Genomic DNA, 20,219 nt, shown 5'->3' with positions numbered 1-20,219 from the left:
TGAATCACACACACCCGGTCTATCAGCCATGGCAGCTAGCACACGGGAGATCAGCTTACAAAACATGTAAATGATGGTGGCACAAAAGTACATTTGTAGTCGGTTTTTGTAATCCTTAATGGAAATAAATCAGGCAATCTGCTTTCCTCTTGGCTCACATATTAGTAGCTGTGAGCAAGCAGGCAAGACCAAATCTTAGGAGAAGAGAAGGGTAGACACGAATGCTGGGAAACAGGTTGGTGAAAGGGACCCATAGACAATGACATACGAAATCCCCTTTCCAGCTTCTAAAAGTGGGGCATTGGTGCAGGTGTGAGGTAGTTAATTCGGGCTCAGAAAGTCACTAGCAGCCTTCTTCGGCTGTGACCCCAATTTTTAGGGCTGACCACAAAGTCCAAAGTCAAACTGGATCACTCGGTACTGTGAAGGCATCATGGAGCAAGACACTGACAACAGACGTAAAGTTCAAACAAAAGAACGGCTTCAGAATCGTTCTACAGATTATTACTGTCTGGTCTCTTGTTGGGGGTAGTGAGTATTGTGGAAAACTTGAAGGTGTCTCACTTGCTAGTCCACGGGGATCTGTCATCCAGGTTGCCAGGACACGGCCATCGCTATTGGATCCAGCTCCTGGGGGTGGACCAGTGCGGGAGGATCACCTGAATGGGGTGTCCTGGGGGAGTGGAAGTAGGACACAGACGGGTGAGACGCAGTATCTCCTTCCTTATAACACCTTTTCCCCATCCTACTCCGTAGGATACTCAGACGTTCTAAACCCCGCCCCTTTTCCGACATGAACTCCTTCTTACACCACAAAAGACAACGGACTAGCACCAGGGCCGTTTACCCCAACACAAGGGTCAGGCAATTTACAATAACCACACACACCAGAAGGCCCTTTCGCTTCCCCACAGGGATAAAAGGTGGAGCACGAGAGCACACGTTGAGCGAGGCAGACCGTGCAACGAGGCAGCTGTTTCAGGACAGCAGTACAAGAGGAGGAGAAAGGCGCCAAAAATCAAAAGCACGACAAGGAGGGAATAGCCCTTGCCCACCCAAACCCGCGAAGCCTACGAGAAAGGAATCACAAGGCTCCGAACAACAGCCAGCGTGTGGTGTAGCAAGTGTCAGTGGTGCACGGAACCCTCCTACACACCAGTCCACAAATACGAAGCGGTTCATCAAAGCCGGTGAGTTAGAGGGAGAAACAATAGTAAATGGAATTGTGATTGAGCGAAGGTTGCAAGTGGCAACATAATGTAAATCAAGGAACAAAGACTTTGGGCCTCATTCCGAGGCTAGCAGTAAGGGGGGAACGGCGCTGGTAAGGGTGCCGGTGCCGTTAACCCCTTACCGCTGTATTAGGAGGTCCTTTAGCGGGTCCCGCTAAGGGCAGCTGGTTTCACCAGGCACCCGTAGTGGGAGCCGCTAAAGGACCAGGGAGCTAATAACGGAGCTCCCTCCCCATTCCCATTGAGCCCTATGTGGGCTCAAATGGGAATGGGTACATTGAATGAGGAATTACCGGGTCCTCCAAGGTTGGAATGGCCCGGTAATTCCTCTTTCAAGGAACCCGGACCCGAACCAGAGTTTGGAGGCAGCCATGCAGCAAATAGCGTCATGGCTACCTCCAAACTTGTAATGACCCCCTTTGTGTGGTACAGAACTGTTTAGAAAACCCAGGGAGAGACCAAGGGCAGAGTTGTCTGGCGCCACGTCGGCGCTCATTCAAAAGACTCTGACCAGTCCCCTTTTTGTATAAACTACTGATACCAGAAGGCCGTAAAACAGCCACCGTAAGAGGTCAAAGTGGTCATACAAGGGACAAGTGAAAAGCCCCTGTACAGTCGAATGTCTTTGACCCATTGTGAATACTGGGCGAACTGCGTTTGTGGCAAACGTGATCCCGACAGAGGGATGCCTGCGAATAAGGGTGATCAGTAACACCCGAGAACAATGAAGTACGTGAAGCCTGACTGGGGGCTGAAAACCCAGACTTAGGTAGGAAGTGAACCTAAGAGGTATAGCAAGAGAATGAAAAGCATGAACCCGACTGAGGGATATTTTCAGGGAATTGATGGTCCTGGGCCCAACGCAGGGAGGCTATCGTAATTAAGAGGAGTCAGAGCAGAGTCAGTTGCAGTCTCTGCAGGTCGGACTTTTCATTTGCTCCTCTACTTTCCGAGTCTGTTCTCACTGTCTACTACAGGAAGAAGAATACAAATACCCAGATACACCGCGGAGCGGCCGCGGGGTCAGAGCAGAGTCAGTTGCAGTCTCTGCAGGTCGGACTTTTCATTTGCTCCTCTACTTTCCGAGTCTGTTCTCACTGTCTACTACAGGAAGAAGAATACAAATACCCAGATACACCGCGGAGCGGCCGCAGAGTCAGAGCAGAGTCAGTTGCAGTCTCTGCAGTCCCTGCCAGGACTGGCATGGACATGGCGACAACCTCTGACTTCCACCAACCAGGCACTTTAAATATTTCCAGCGAGGGCATAGAAGAGGAAGAAAACATGCGCCTTAGAAGCTCACGGAAACTCCAACTATCCTCAAGTCCTCCGTTTTCCACAAAACACCCAGTCAAACTCAGAACTCAGGCTTTATTGCCTATAAACACCACCTTGATGGGCACCTGCCCAACCATCACATCAGCCGGGTCTCAGCGTCAGAAAAAAGCGACAGTGACCACTCAGAAATCACCTAAAAAGGGCCAATCATGTGTGGCTAAAACTCACATCCCCCTCGCGGAAGTCACGAATCAACAAAAATCTAAAACCCGAGGAGTGAGTCATGAGGTTGAAGCTCTAGCCACAACGCAGCACATAACCGCCTCTCTGACCAAAGAGAACAACGCGGGAAGTGCTGAAAATGCGGGAAAGGTTCCGAATACTCAGCCCGAATACCCAGCCCAGCCCAGCCCTTGCCAAGTGTCGTAGGCATCCCAGTGCGGCCAGTCGGAGGACCGATCGCGAGGGAAAAGTCTCCACAGGTGCATAGGCTCAACCAGGAAGAGACCGTAGAGCAACAGGCAAAACCAACTAAACAACCCAAACAAACAAATTGCTGCATAACACAAGACCTCCCACTTACCGTGGAAGCTTGCACTGAGCAGGCGGCTCTTCGGGGTTTGGCGGGTTCCTCTTCCCACGACGCGGCTCAGGCGGGAAGGTCGGCGCCAGAGACGGAGGACCCGCCTCGATGCCGTGGTGGGGTGGCGGCACCCCAGCCGGCGGTGGGGATCCACGCACAGGTGCACGCGGGCGGCCTCGGGGACGGTGGTACCTCCGGGTCGATTCGCCCGAGGGGTGATTCTCCGGTCGGCTGCCCTTGCGCAGGCGCGTTCGGCGCCAGCCCGGACAGACTAGCTCCCCCGGAGGAGACTAGCGGCACTGCAGCCCAATCCGAGGACAAAACGCCGGACTCAGCTGAGGAATGGGAATTCATCCAAGACCCTAAACTCGGGCTTCTGACAAAGAAAAAGACAAGTTCCCAGAGACCCAATGGAGAGTCAAGTAACATCAAAAAACTACAAAAAAAAAAAAAAAAAAAAATAGGACAAATAAATGCCAAAATAACTGGCCAAATGAATAAAACACAACAAAGAGCGCTTGAGGATGTTACCCCCAAAACCAGGATCTGCAACTCCATAAAAGAACTTTTCGCTAGACAAGGGAAAAGAAAGCACGATGTGCTTAAGGAACTCACTGATGATGAGATACTTGATGCCCTGATCGATGTACAACCCGTAGTGAAAACAAGAAAGACTGCACCAATCCTAAAACCCAGCAGGACTCCGAAAATCACAGAAGAAAACTCAGCTGAAATATGTGCAAATGAGTCCGCGCCAAGCGAGATGAATGCTGAGAAGGGGTTGGTTGTACCCCCCCCCTTTTTTGGGGTCTCCAACTACGACCCACCCACTCCAATTGCCCTTAAACAAGGACCAGGGAGCTGAAGTCACCGTCCCGCCACGGCCCAACGAATCAAAAAAAAGTTGGTGAAAGCTTAGATTCCGCCTCCCTCAGCAATCAAATAACTTTTACGCCAGACCACCCAGAAGTCTTTATTAAATCTAAAGCCTCATTGTCCCACCATCCTAGAATATCCGCAGACGCAGATTGGCTGCTTTACGGTGCACATAGACCGGCAAGAAGATCTTCTCTTCCTCATTTCGTACGAGAGTCTCGAGAAACGAACCACCAGCAGGAACAGAGGGTTCCTCAAGACTCATCCTTTGAGGCATCAAACAGAAACCAACCTGATTATTCTGGAAGGCAGAATGAATCCTTTACAAAAAAACCAGACCTAACGACGATAATGTCGGCTATAACAATTGGTTTATCACCATTTGGTAAACTTTATGAGTCTCTCAATGAGACGATAAGAGACCACACTACGTTATTAGCTATGTTGCACACGAAGCTGATTTTCATCGAGGGCTTCATCACTGCAAAAGAGAAGAGTCCGCAAACACCTAAAAATTGTTTCAACTTAGCAACTTCAAGTCCTAAAACGAACAATACAGCAAGGGCGGCTCCCAAACTAAAGAGCGCTTGCGTTCATACACAAACTGATTCTCAACAAGGACCAGTTCAATTTGTATTTTCTGGCATTCAAGAAATCTCAGCCAACGAAGAAAACAGAAAACCACAGGCAGGTCCAAAAACCTCTGCTGTCGAACAAAGCCAAAATGATCAAACATGCATCATCATTGACCACTTAAATTCTCCTGATAACAGTATAAAAAGAGCTTCCAACTAAAAACAAAATTACCTGGCATTCGATCACCAGAAAAGTTAATCTAACTTTGGTGAAAAGTCTGCAAATAAAATAAAAAAATCTCCAAGAACTGCTGAAGATTTTTTAGCGGATCAAAGCATATTACCCTCCATCTTTCGCCAGAAACACGAGATAAAATTCCCCCAAGAGCATGCAAACCAACATCGATATGCTCTTTTGAAAAAGATAAACAATCAAAAAAACGCAGAAGAAAGAGTTCAACTAATACTACTCAAACTCTCTCGTGCTCAGACCTTCTCCAGAAAGAAGCTCCGCAAAAAAGTAAACTAGAACAATCATCCTTCAGGTATAGAACTTCTAAAGACAAACCGGAACCACAAGGGCCGGCAGAAATGAAAAAGCAAAGACATCAATTTCATCAAGACAAGATCAAAGACAACAGACCATGGGACAGAAACAGATTAGATCACAGTTCTCCCCGTAAGAGCAATAATGGAATAATTCTAAAACTGGAACAATCCGAAACAAACAGGGAATCGCTAACCTTGAATAGAAGCACTATTATGAAGATTCTGAAAAACACCAAAGACCTCAAACGTTTAACCCCGAAGGAAATCACGCTCATGGAACCATACCACATTGCTAGAAAAGCTAAAGCTTTTAATCATATAAAGGAGTTCTCTAACTCGTTTATATCCAACAGAGACTCTGAAATCCTCTCAAAATTAGGACTAATCATCACTGAATACACAAAGTCAAAGCGAGCTCCAGCAAAAAACCAACGAGAAAGGTTGCCAGAGAACCTTCGGGATAACATCAGGCAGCAAGACCATATTCGCCACCATCAATCAACGAAAAACGAAGCCTTCCCGATAAAACATCCACGACTAAACTCTGCGGAGATATTGCGGCCAGAAGAACGAAGGTGCACTAATCCATCGCAAACGGAGCCTAATCTAAGAAGTTCCAAAATAGACATGGGAAAAAAGTTTCCCACAATTCATCACGCAAAGCTTCCTCTGTCCTTAACTAAAACAAATAGCAAAACCCCTGTTGGACCAATTAAACAACTTTGGGCATGGCTGCCAAAACCTTCATTTTAAAATTCTAGCAAATAGCAGTCAGAAGTGAGGCATACAACATCTGAAACTCCAACTCAAACAAAACATGTAGCCTCACTGAAATTTGGAACATGGAACACCAGGGGATTTAAACACCTAACAACGAACGGAGATACAAACCTTGAGCAATTTGATATCGTGGCTCTCCAAGAAACTTGGCTGGCAGAAGCTCCAGCGATAGATGGATACTCACTCGAAATTGCACCAGCCAAAAAAGCTGTCATAGGCCGACCGTCCGCAGGTTTGCTAATAGCTGTAAAAAGCGGCTCTGGCCTCGAGATAACCAAAAAACGCCCATTTTCCCAAAGTCATCTATCAATTCAAGTGGAATGGTCAAGAAAAGACCCATAAGTAAAAAGTCTTTAAAGTCAACATTTGCTGTAATAACGGTATATTGGAACCCGAAAGCAATCTCAGACGAGAGATTCCTGAGGATGATCGAAGCTGAGATCGATGACATTCAAGCAAACACAGAAATCACGATGATTGCGATTTGTGGTGATCTAAACGCGTCTTGTCCCGTTCCGAAAATACCATCGACCAACCTAAAAGAGCCACATCGGGGAGACTCAAGAGGACAAAAATGGGTGAAATTTATGGACTCGAGGCACATATACAACGCAGCCCAAAAGTCAACAAACGCGCAACAAATACCGACATGGGAAAGAGCTCATCAAAATGCCACAATAGATTATATCTTTACTTCTGAACCCCAGCTAAACTTCCTAACATCTTTCAGCGTGATACGAGCAAAAGCAAGTGACCATAATATCGTGGAAACAACTTGGCCGTCTGACAACTCCTCAAAAACAACTATGGAAACAAGGGTCGAAATAAACAACCAAGGAAACCGGCTAAGGATGACAAAAGACCGGATTGTGGAACTTGCTGAATTTTACAGGCAAAAACTTGCTGGCGAAGAAAAAAACAAAAGCCAGCACACATATCAACCCCTCTTGATCCCATATCAAAGTGACTATTCAAAAACAACCAGTAAAGCCCCACAAGGCTCACACCAATACAACAAACTCCTGGTTACAAAAAGAAGAGCACTTAGAAAACTCAAACGACAAGCCCAAAAGACAAACTCACAATCGCTGAAGAGGCAATTTAAAGAGGAGACCAAGAAATATAATGGATGGTTAAAATTCCACAGAGCTGACCTCTATCAGCAAGACGCCGAACTAATGTTAAAAAAGGTTAATGGAAAAAATTCTCGTGAGTTTTGGACCCTTGTAAAGGGGGCAGGAAATCCTTCAATCGCAGCAACAACAAATGCAGTAAGCGAAGAACGCTGGATACAACATTTTACTACGCTTTTCAAGAAACCTCTGACTCACTCGATTCAAACTTGTACCTACACCTGGAGTAGTACACTGTGGGAAGACTACTCGGACAAAGAGGACATCGAAAAAGCAATACAGACTTTAACCACTTCAAGAGCGCCTGGTCCTGATGGGATATCACATTTCGATCTAAAAACAAACCAAGAACCATGGGCATCTTTTATCAGCATACTCTTCAAAGAAATCTGTCGTTCAAAATCGTTTCCTAGCTCATGGTCATCAGCAACGGTGGTAACAATTTTCAAGAAGGGAGAAAGATCCGATCCATCAAATTATCGACCGATCGCCCTATTAGATACAATAGGGAAAATCTATGGCTCATATCTGCTCACAAGTTTCCAAAAGTGGGCAAAAAATTTGTCATGTTATGACCCGTTGCAAGCAGGTTTCACAAAAAACGTTGGAACAACAATAAACATCATGCTCATAAGCATTTTAAAAAATCTGGCAAGGAAAAAAGATAAAAAGATCTATCTGGCATTTGTGGACCTGACTCAGGCCTTTGACATGATCGATCGAGACCGATTATGGGCGAAGCTAAAAAGATGGAAGTGCCCCGACAAGATTCTTGAACCTATTATTGCACTACATGCAAAAACATCTATCAGAGTAAAGTTAAATCAGACCGGTACCCTGTCAGAAGAAATTACAACTGAAAGAGGCGTAAAGCAGGGTTGCCCTCTGGCTCCGGCCCTCTTCACGGCCTTCCTCGGCGACCTAAAAGACTCCGAAGACCAGCCCAGAACTTTTCCACCAAAACTAGGCGGAACAGAAATTCCGAGGCTGCTTTATGCTGATAACATTATCCTGATAGATCAGACCTCGATCGGTCTCCAACGGCAGTTGGATACTTTGAACACTTATGTAACTAAGAACAATTTGATCAATAAAGAGATAACCAAAATCCTGGTTCTTGAAAGAACAACTAAACCAAACCAAAAACCTAACCACTGGTCGATAGACTCCATAAAAGTGGACCAGGTAAAGGACTTTAAATACTTGGGGGTTATGATTGACTCCTCCGAAAGAGAGACAAGTATGCAATCGAACCTATGGGAAAAGACACGGAAATTATCCTCCCAGGCAAAGGCCCTAGACAGAAAATGTGGCCGATTTTCTTTGTTGCCTCTAATAAAATATTACAAAGGAAAATTCGTTCCATCAATAACATATGGAGGAGAAGGTATGCCAACTATTCCGCCAAACATCTGGCCACAATTGGAAGCCTATTTCTGACGAGAACTGCTACACCTTCCGAAATCGACATCCCTACCAGCAATTCGAAGGGAACTGGGACTGCTGTCACTGAAGGCAACTGTCGATTGGAATGAGATGGCCCTTTTTAGAAAAATCATTATGCCAGACTCCGCTCCACAATATAATATGCTTAAAGATGAAACAACTACAGGGAGAAGCGAAATCCTTGCAAAATGGGTGCTCAAACAGAAAGCCTCTCTGTTAAAGATTGGATGCGATGAGAACGATCTAACCCGAAATCCAATGCGGGTGAAGAAGAAGCTCCAAGAGCTTGACTGGATTGATACATTGGAAAAAGCAGCTGCCAATAAGCTCCTTGACCATTTACCCATCCAACCCAAAAAACTAAATAAAATCTACCAAGTCTTCACATGCATTCCGGACAAACGAAGAAGAAACATCTTCCTAAGGGCCAGGCTAAACCTTTTGCATACAAACGAGATAAGAGCTTTAAGAGGGCTATCAAACACGAACAAGTGCCGTCTTTGCAAGAATACTGCTGAAATCGAAACAATAAGACATCTTTTGATGACATGCCCGAAAACCGTCTATCTCAGGAAAGCATTCTTAACCCCGCTCCTGGAATCCTTCGTCCTCCGAGAGGAGGATACTTGGTGGTGCCGCCTCCTAAGTGGGAAAAAAAACCGCTGGACGATAGCAACAACTAAAATCCTAGAAGCTGCTTTGGAAAAATGCTTGAAAAACACAAATCCAACATCTTAAGGACAGAAGCAGACACAGCGACCGGAATACAGGAAAAAAAAAAATAAAGAAGTAAAGTAACAAAGAAATAAAGAAAGAAATTATCAAATGAAAGTAATACAGTATAAAGAGCCAAGGAAATTAGAAACGGAACCACACACAACCACAAACAATAATGGACACAATTACGAATTAACAACCTTTGTAAAATGAATTTAATTTTGATAGCACACAAGGTAAAAAAAAAATAAAAAAAAAAAAAATTAAGAGGAAAGCTAAGGGAAGTAGAATCCTGCATTTTATGTAAAGCAAAGTGAACTGTATTTGTGGCAAATGTGAACCGGGCTGAGGGATTATTCCGGAATGGAGTGAAATACGATAATCCCGTTAACATTGTGTTGACAAGAGTAGAACCCGGCTGAGGGATGTCCACAGTGGAAGATTGTTTAAAAAAAAGACATTAAAACATGTCAATAAAACAAGTCAAATAGTCTAAGAAACGGTTGTAGTGAACCTGACGGATGGAGGATAACATTGGAAAAGAATCTGAGCCCAGAAGAGGGAGATCCCAAGGTGAAGAATCATCACCCAACGTACATATATAAAAAGGAACTTTGTTTTGTTATTTTGGATACATTAGGCCCTCAGAGGCAAGAGACTTTTACAGAAGGAGACTTAACCACTGAAGGTCCTGATATCGGTGAAAGGAACTGTAGCCCCGTGCTGGAGAACCCAGGAGTGTGCTGTGCTCAAGAGCCCCACCTTGTCCCGTGCTAAAAACGTGGGGAAGGGAGACCCCAGCTATAACATCCTGACTTATCATTTGTGAACACTTCTTTCTTTTCTTGTGAACACTATCCCACACTCTTTAGTAACTTAGTGGTAAGGATTGGCAATTGTTTTTATTTTAGTATAGGCTCTTTTATTTGACAAGACGCCACTAGGCCTGCCTTATTATTATTTGATAGTCGCAGCTTGCTCCCACCTTAGATTCAGGTTTAGATTAGACGTTTCTCACCCATTTATACAGTTTAATAAACACCCTGGAACTGTGATCACTTGTGTCTGCCTTTACTGTTGCCACCATGAGTTTCTTACAGTATGGGCCCTAGCAAGGCTGCCCGCCCCAGGTGGTGAAGGCCAACTTAAAAAGGACTGTGTTCTGTCTTTTCTTGAAGATCAGGAGCCTGTATATGGCTCTCAGTCGAAGATCCAACCTTTCCTTATGGCTGGAGCCTTGACACTTTGTGGAAAATTGTTAACAAAATAATTGTAGGCACTCTGCAAAATGAATTAATATTAGTTCTCTAATCATGTCATTCTGTGCACAATACCAAAACACCCCTTGCTTCGCACATATGCATTTATTCTTGGAACAAGCTCCATGAATGAAAATAACACAGATAGCAGCTGCACTAACAGTAGCCTGAGACCCTGACTCTGTGTTCGTATTTAGCTTGTGGTTTAACTCCTGTCATGAAGAAATGAAACATCCAGTGTATCAAGGTTGTTTGTTTTCAGAATACCCTCGAGGTACTGACAAAGCATTTGCTGTTGTTTGCTCTCCGCTTAAGCGCATTGGTTAAAGAACTGTGGCCATTTGCCTTTGAAACCTTCTGTGCCAGTGTCTAAATCCATTGGTTACTGTCACAGGCGGGCATTATGAAAGTTATTGCCAGCACCCCAGATGGGACCTTGTCGTGGTGAGCAAAGGACGTGAAGCGCACTGCATGAGGTGGACAAAGGTTTCCTGCAGCCACAACTTTCGCCCACCAGCCGGAACACCATGTTCTCCACGATGAGGTACCCCCGCCTGTGGAAGGGAGGCTTACACTCCTGTGGAAGCACCGGCGCAGAAGTCTTCTGAAAGGGTTGAGACCGTTTCACAGATCATGAGGATTTAGTACAGAATTATGTTGTGCGATATGATGTTTTAAATGAATTGTTTGTATCAATTGTGGGAGCACTGCGTTAAGTGGGCCATTACTGATACATTATCCGTTTCTTGTGATCACAAGGTTGTGACAGAAATGTAAAGTCCATGTACTAAAATAGGAGGTTGTGGGTCACAATGTTGTGCAAACCGTTCAGAATTAGAAAAGCATGTGCCTACTCCCGTGGAATGAATGCCGGGATGGGTGTTGATGATAAAGAAAGGCCTAGGGGTGGTGTTATTCTTGCGGAATTGGAATTAATATACTGCTAACAATCCTGATTTACAGTTCCCTGTGCATGGGTCTTTTGACCTGGAAAAAATAGGATATTTAAGGGAAACGTTAGCCGCCAAGGGTGGTAAGGCCATTAGACCCATACAATTGGAAACCTATAGACAATGGGAGTACTACTCCAGTCAGAAAAGTATGAGGGAAGCACAACTGAAGAAAAGGAAGCCCCAATCAGAACGGGACAACACTCGTGCATACGAGCATAAGCAAATGAAGGAAGAATGAGATCAAGGGGATCGGGAGGATGAGATGAGGATAAAGGGGGCATACGTGGCTAGACCCAGAACTCCCTCTGCTCCGACCTTCCGAAATAGTTACAAGTCCTGAAGAGGAGACCGATCCGCTGATAGAATATTTGTTAGTAAAAAGGCCACCTCCTCCCTCGTATCACGTTTTGGAGGATAAAACGGCCGTTGTTTCATTGAGACATCAAGAAGTAGCATAGCTGAAGATATGGCAACTGCCGAAAGGATAATACCAGAATGGATTAAGTTAGGAACAAATGCAGCAACACAAGCAAACATAGATGCTTTCCAGTCCCCTAGCGAATCGCTAAAAAAAGCAATAGTCAAGGTATTGTGTAAAACTAGGTGGGCGATCCAAAAAAGTGCAAATGAAAAGGGGCCGAGACACCCCTTCCCCAGTGAATATTTATGACATAGATAAAGCAGCAGTCAGTGGGACAGTAAAACATGAAATGTGATACCAACATATGTGACATGGATTTTATCTACCCTGGACAGTGATCCTGTGAAACCCAAAAATCTGGCATATCCCATGAGGGAACTACCGGCATTCGATATGCAAAATCCTACTCACCAGATCCACATCCCCTGGAATTGGGTGGAGTTGCTTTCCTTTACTTAAGATTATCCAGATATTCAACAAAATCCAGAACAATGGTACACCCAGACGGACGGCGTTCTTAAAACAGGCCCACTTACTTTGGGAGATATAGGTCAATTGTTTTCGTGCATTCTGCCAGCGGATGTGTGGCGACAATGCAGAATGCAGGATAGTTTAGATCCAGACATAAAATGGACTGACCTTATTGGCAAAGCTGATAAACGAGAAAAATGCGGTATGTTAACTAACCAAATACTAGCTCTCCCAGCCCTGTTACTAATCAGAATGCAGCAGATAGTGCCACGTAAACAGATGAACTGGGATAAGTTGACGGCTTGCAGGCAAGAAGAGGGCGAGTCAGTTGAGAGGTATTTTGCATCCTTCAGTGGAATGGACATGGCTACGCCAGAGGGGCAGAAAGCCTTTTGTTCACACTTTGAAGGGGGTCTGTTAATTCACATTAAGAATAATATACAAACCCAGGATTTGAAATTGAGTTTCAATGAGTAGGAGCTAAAACCAGCTCCTGGGTGTCAGGCATCACCCTGTAGGCATGAGCTACCGCAGGGGAACCAGGAGCTTCTAGAGATGCTCCTTTAACTTTTTGTCCATTTTGCATGAACCTTTGTGTTTAAATGTGTATTAGATGTGTTCTAATTCTTATTTATGAAAAATTCTCAATTATTCAAAGGTAATGTCACATTTACATGTTTGAAAGGCATCCCTTGGCCCTAGGAGCCAAAAGCAGCTCCTGGTAGCAGTCGGTTTCAAGCTAACCAGGCTCTACTATGCTAGAAGCAGGAGCTAAATAGCTCCCAGCTCCCCTCAATTTCGAACCCTGCAACCTATGAATCTACATGGCCTACTGAAACTTATGCTCAGATTTTTACTATGGCTAGGTATTATGCAAACCGCCACAATGAAGATAGGGGGGAGAAGGAAAATAAAATGAAACAATTAAAACAAGGGTGCTAATGCAATAGGTTTTTAAAGAAAGAGGCAGAGGTAATGTACGTATAGAAAGGGGAAGAGGAATTTATAGAGGAGGAATAGGTGGTAGTGCTCTACCAAGTAATGGAACAGGTGTGATAGACACTGGGTGTCATTTCTGCAAGGCAAAAGACCACTGGATAAGGGAGTGTCCACTGCGCCGGAAAGGGTGCAGACGCTTGTATGGGCGAGGAATGGTAAGATGAACCTTTGTCAGAACCAAGGCCGGGAACGGCGCAACCGAAAGAGAATAACGAGCAGCAGCAGAATTATTTTGACAATAGGCAAGGCCAGCAGTATTCGGCTAGGGATTATTATGAGGACAATTACAGTACAACAGACTACACAGCATAGGGCTGGCCTGGAGAGGGAAAAGGGCGCATATGTATTCCTGTAGATGAAAAAGGGACCATTTGTAGAAGCAATAGTGCAAGGCAAACAGGTGAAATTCCTCCTTGACACAAGTGTGCCTAATACATCGATTATCCACAAACTAGTGCCCTGTATTCCCCTCTACGCGAAGGTAAACACATCAGTGGGATGTGGGATTCTCCAATGATCCGGTCCAATATCCGACCCTGTACAATTATAGGTTCTATATCTTGCATGGCTCTGCTTGTTGTCACTGATAAATGTGCTTTAAATCTGTTGGGTATGGAGTTGCTGAAGTGTTAACATGCAAACATATATTGCTCACCTGATGGAGTGTACCTAACATGTAATGCCGAGTCTTTTTCAAAATGTTTTGTCACTACTACTAATGATGTACCATCTGAACTTAAGGGAGTTGACCCTATGATATGGGCCACGGGATCTAATGATATAGGATGTATGCAAGTTGACACAGTGAAAATTCGGGTTAATCCCGGTACAGTACTACCGCAAATTCCTCAGTATAAAATACCAAAGAAAGGGTTGGAAGGAATTAAGCCCGTAATACAGGGTCTTCTAATTAAAGGAATTCTAAAAGAAATTGTTGGGAGTCGCTGTGCAAAAACAGATGATGGGAGCCTTGTTCTCCAGCACAATGGAGACCGATTATCGATCTCCGAGCAATAAATAAAAAAAATTGTAGAACGACAGTATTCGATAGTTAATGTTAAAGATCATTTGTACCGCGGACTATCACCACCGGAATGGTCCCCTGGCGCTCTGGCGGATCTGAAAGTAAGAGTGTGGGGGTGGGTTCGAAGGGCGTAGCGGGAAGAGATAGAGCGAGAGTTGCGATGTCCTGTTGACAGCTTCAGTTTGCACCGTTCGCTGAGCTTGGGTGTGATTTACGGCTCGGTAGACTCCCATGTGCTGTTGTGCAGGACTATGTATGGTTGGTCTGTTGTTGCAGTGTGGTGAAGTGCGTGGGGACTGCTGTGCAGAGAGGAGGTTGCGTTTGTTTTGTGTTTGAAAGATGTATGTAGAACTTGAAGTTTTAAGGTTGGGTTAGTAGAGCTTTTTCTCACCTCATTGGTTCAGACTTATGTGCTCAGCGTCTCTGCCCGTGCTGTCTGAAGGGCGTTTTGTAGTGGTTCATTTGCCGGGTTCTGTGCACAGTGGAAGCTTTTCTCTGTAATTATCTAGTGGTTTGTGGGCCATGTGAGGCATGCAGTTGTGATGGCTTCCCCCAACCCCTTGGTGGTGAAGGCTAGGTTGAGGGTTTGCTCTTAGTTTATCAAGGATGCGCCTACCATTTCTTGGGCGGGGTCCCCACCCTCCGCGGACAAGGATCTCTAAGGCCTTCTGGGGTGCCAGTGCTCCCACATCTGCAGCTAGGGTTCCTGTCCTTGGGTGATGTCTAGAGTTAGGTAGTGTAGGGAGTAGCCCTTTCCTGGGATCCCTTCCTAGCTAGTTCCTTCCATGTATGCTTGTTGAGGTGTGTTCTGTTTCCGCTTGTCGTCCCTGTGATTCCGGGGTGAAGAGCCAAGTTTCAAGCAGCGCACTGAATCCCAGGTGATCCCCCGTATTGAACACATCTCCTGGGAGGGTGCCCCGAGCCTCCGTGGCTCCAGGTGAACGCCACCGCCCGATCCGAGTTGTCCCGTCGGTAGGTAAATGGTTCTTTTATTTTGAAGGAATTCCACTCCTTGTCCGTGGATTGCTCTGTGTGTTATGCACATTGTTTTGAACCAGATTTGTTGTTTGATGGACAGCCAATGTAGCATTTATAGCGCTGGGGTGATGTGGTCCCTTTGTGGTAGTTTCAGGAGGAGTCTGGCTGCTGCATTTTGGATACGTTGCTGTTTTTTAAATAGGCGTTCTGGCATTTCAAGGTAAAGGCTGTTGGCAAAGTCTATTCTGGACATGAGGGAGATGATAGGGGTGTTTTATGGGTGAAGCGGAGGAGCGGTAGGATCCTTTTTACCCTGTGCAGGAGGAAGAAGCATTTCTTGATTATTGTGGTTCTAGTGTTAGTTTGTTGTTCATCAGGACTCCAAGGTTTTTGACCGTTGTCAATGGCGTCGGTGATGTTCCCAGTTCTGTGGGCCATGGGATGTACTGGTTGTTTTCCTGGTTTTTGGGTATAACCATTATTTCAGTTTTGCTTGGGTTGAGTTTGGGTCTGTTTGTGTTCATTCATTCATAGAGTTCTTGTAGACAGTTTGCCAGTGTTGTGTTATCTTCTTGGGCGTATTCTATTTTGTAGATGATCTGAGTTTCATCTGCGTAGTTGTAGCATGTAAAGCTGTGTCGTTTTATCAGCTTGATTAACGGGGTCGTGTAGATATTGAAGAGCAGCAGGGATAGGACGATCCTTGTGGTATGCCACAGTTGGTTTTCCTTGGAGTGGATTTAAAAGGTTTAATCCAGACAGTTTCCGTTCCATCGGTTAGGAATTATTTAATCCAGAATAGGGCTAAATCAGTGATTCCTATTTCGTCTATCTAGTCTCTTGATGAGAATGTCATGGCTGACTGTCGAATTCTACGGAGAGGTCTAGTAGTATCAGAGCCGAGTTTGTGTCGCAGTCTGCATTTATCTTTAGATCATCCCAGATTGAGTGAAGTACTGTCTCAGTGCCTCTCTTTGGCGTACAGCCACCTTGTGCCTGGTCTAGCAGCTGGTGTTTTTCTATGTGCTCCTGTATTAGTTGGGAATGTTTGAGATGGGTGTGTAGTTAGAAAGGTCTTCCACGTTGCCTTTTGTGTCCTTGAGGAGTGGTTTGATGTATGCCAATTTGAATGATTGCGGTAATTTCCCTGTTGCGAGTGATAGGTTAAAGAGGTTTTTGTAACATTCCAACGGTGTGCCCTGTGTGAGGATTGATTTGTATATGTCTGGATGGCCGTGGCCCATGAGGGAGCCTGCACAAGGGGAAGAGACTCTCCGGCAAGAAGATCTCCTCTGTCGTCGGGAAGTGGTGAGACGGTTCAGCAGGGCTCCACCGGTGGTGTCGTCGTTGTAGGTTGGCTCAGCTTCTCCCTCTTCGGATTCTCAGGTCCTGTGGCGAATTCTGAAGTTCCAGTCCCAAAAGCCCTGCTTTTATGCAAGAAACCCCCATTCATTCAGCCTATTTGTCAATCAAACATGCTAAGTGGTGAGGGCCAATCACACAAGAGTGCGACTTGAGGCAAGGCAACTCAGTCCAGGGTGCCTAAACCCCCTCCCAGACCCCCTGTGGTACCCAGACAGAGTGGCACCACTTTTGGAGGCTTCTGTGGAAAAGCCCGCCAAAAAGTGGAACAAAGGGCTCGACTTGGGTTGGAGTCACAGAAGAGAACACAAACGCCATTTTAGAATTGAGTTCTGGCAAAAAATACCAACCAGTGAATTAATATTGAATAAATAACCCAGCGGTATGTTCGAGGCTATAGGAATGAAATAATTAAAGTTGGTAGCCTCGAACAATGGGAAAATCCCATAGAGATATATTCGCGGTCGAATATAAAAAGTAGTATCCACTGCCACCAGCCAAAACTCGATCAGGGGGGACGGAGACGTGCCCCCTCGAATAACTGACCCCGGGGCAATCGAATTGCCCCGACCAGTACGTCCACAATATGATGGTTTGTACTGGTTTCTGTTCATAATTTGGGACTAGTAAAGCCAATGGTGACTTTACATGCCCTGGGAGACAGTAGTCAGTCCCAGGGTATGGAGTCTATGGTGGGGTGTCACTATGACGCCCCTGTGTCACTGCACTGTAAAAACATAGTAAAAACACATGAGACCCTATGGAGTAAAAGACCCCATAGCCCATAAAACACATTAACAGTCAAAGGAACCCCTCAAATCATGTCCAGGAATGTGAGGAAAAGAGACTCACTCTTGGCAGGAGAAAAAAAACAAACTCCAGAAATCCAGCAAAGCTGCTGGGGGCTCACTAGGCTAGGACATTCAGCCTAAACAGAGCATTCTCCCTAACAGTATTGTCCATTATCTTTGTTTTGTTGACCATTTTTCTATTTTTATTTGCCTTTGTATTAACTGCATACCTGCCTTGTGCCAGATATTCACCTCATGCCTCAGACTGCAAGCAACTTCAGTATCCACCACAAGTGCTTTTATTATGCAAGAGAATGCATTAGAAGTATGATGGCCATAGATGTAACAGACCAACCTACTAATACTACGTCAGGATAATAGAACTTAGGTTCAAAGGGCTGATTGTGGAAAATTGTGAACAAAGTAATTGTAGGCACTCTGCAAAATAGGTGAACATTAGTTCTCGAATCATGTCATTCTGTGCACACGACAATCGTATGCTTGCCTTGCAGTAGAAATACGCCTTGCTTCGCACGTACACATTTATTCCTGGAACAGGCTCCATGAGTGAACTTACCCAGGTAGCAGCTGCACTAACAGTAGCCTGAGACCCTGACTCCGTGTTCATATCTAGCTTGTGATTTAACACCTGTCATGAAGAAACGTAACACCACGTGTATAAAAGTTGTTTGTTTTCAGAATAACCTAAGGATGTACGGACAAAGCCTTTGCTGTTGTTCGCTCTCCAATTAAGCGCATTGGTTAATAAACTGTGGCTATTTGCCTTTGCAACATTATGTGCCGGTGTCTAAATCTGTTGGTTGCGGTCACAGGCGGGAATTATGAAAGTTACTGCCCACAACTTCTGTCACCATTCTGTCTGAATATGGCCTGGCAGATTGCCCGGGCACAGGACAAAGGTGTAATGGGGGGCCAGTTACGGTAGGGCTAATTTCCCCCAAAGCAAGTTAATAAGAAACACAGAGTTTTGAACTTGGCTCGCTGATCCACAAGAAGCCAGTTAAATGCTTTCACACTGGGTTTAATGTGTGGAATTTATATTTGGGGGGTGAGGGGCAAGTGGGATCTGGCTCTTTATTTTTGGATTCTTTTAACATTTCTTAACAATATTACACAATTCTAGGCATGCAACTGGTCCAAGAGCCCCCAATACTTCCTCTCTCAGCTGCGGACAAAGTAACCATGGACAATGCAACTAGGACATAGACTAGAATAACACTTAATAAACATCACAACCGCTAGCCTATGTTGTCGATAAAAATATTACCTACATTTGTTTTCTCTAAATCATAATCATTTATAAAAATTCAAAACAACAAAAGGTCTAATGTGTTTCATCCCCTCCTCCTTCAGGCCTAGGTCAACGGAAAACAGCCTGGGTAGGACACTTTATTTTAGATCATTTAAAAAAAACATTTTGCAAATATGTTTAGCGGATAAAATGAAATTTAAGAAAAAAAAATCTCTTAAAGCCAATTTATTAATCTATCAATTTACATAGAACTATATAAAAAGAAAAAGCAGGGCACAGACTCCAATATTCAACCTCTTAGAATTCTGTAGTGGGTCTATATGCCCTTTTCTATGCCAATGTTAAAACATGAGCCACAGTATTCCCATGTATCCCTCCTTCTCCAATCAAACAAGAATGGCAGTAATGGGAAAGGTAGGAGTGGTAGCTGTGGAGAAATTAAAAAAGAAAAAGGAAAAGCAGGAATGCTGTGGAGATAGTTCGTTTCACTGCTGCATTAAAAACTTTAAAAAAACATTTTTTCTTTTTACTGTGGTAGTTCAGATCCAATTATTCAGCACTGAATTTCTCATCATGTTAATGTTAAAGTGAGACTCCAGTTGTCACAGCTTTTTCACTTTATGGCCTTTTCATTTATTCGCAATTAGATGTGCAATGACTAAAGCAGATGTCAGCCTGGATGTGGTTTTTCAGATAAGTGGAGAACTGCTGGAGAGTCAATCTATTTCCTGAATGGCTAAACTATGTTCCAAAACACAAACCTGTCAATGTACATTTGTTTGCAGGGGCACATTAGAATGTGTGACTGAAAAGTATTAAATGTAACGCGGGCCAGGTTTGAAATTCTGGGCACAGAGTAGAGTGATATGTTGGGAACCAATCGAGTTAGGGTTGTGTTGGCCCAACTTGTGTTTGTAGACAGAGAAAGTCACTACAGAACCAGATGTTCTCTGCTCGCTCTTGACAGATCCTTCTTCTAGAAAACATGAAGAGGTTTTTTAATTTAAATATCCTTATTAAGTTTCTGAAAAGAAGGGAAATAACGTACGTCTCAATGATACCATACTGTTTGGTCACCAAAAACAAGGAGACAAACAGTCCTGACAACAGCATACTAAAAAACATAACACTACCTAAACCGATCATCAAACTAGCAATCCCCTACTTAATCATCCAAGACACCACTGTGACGAATCCGAGGTTGTCCCTTCTCCCCTATGGGGAGACTTTTCCCATGGGGCCAGGGCGGTGCGTCCACAGTACAATAGTCCCCCTGGTGGTGGTGCACTGAGTTAGGATCACATGGGGAGGGAAGCCCCTATGGGGTTGGGGACGACTATTCTCAGGGAACACAGTATTCCTTCACCTTGATACTTCCAATCCCTTCCCAAAAAACAATTCCTCTTCCCCCCATAGGTAGGGCAAATGTGCTATGTTGCAAGGTCGGTCAATATACTTGACAAACTTAAACTACAAGATTATACTAAGTATTTTGCCTTCGAGTTGAAATCCAGTACTG

The 20,219-nt window shown here is 44.6% G+C and overlaps 1 protein-coding gene across 1 annotated transcript in view; it reads right to left on the bottom strand.

Moving 5' to 3' along the window:
- Positions 1-20,219, bottom strand: part of TONSL (tonsoku like, DNA repair protein) — a 612,770-nt gene that overhangs the window by 565,768 nt on the left and 26,783 nt on the right. The gene's annotated exons all lie outside the window — the stretch shown is intronic.

This window comes from Ambystoma mexicanum, chromosome 5q, assembly GCF_040938575.1.
Source record: "Ambystoma mexicanum isolate Mex_15411 chromosome 5q, UKY_AmexF1_1, whole genome shotgun sequence".
Classification (NCBI taxonomy): Eukaryota; Metazoa; Chordata; class Amphibia; order Caudata; family Ambystomatidae; genus Ambystoma; species Ambystoma mexicanum.
The sequence above is the reverse complement of the archived record's forward strand: the minus strand, read 5'-3'. Positions and strand labels throughout refer to the sequence as shown.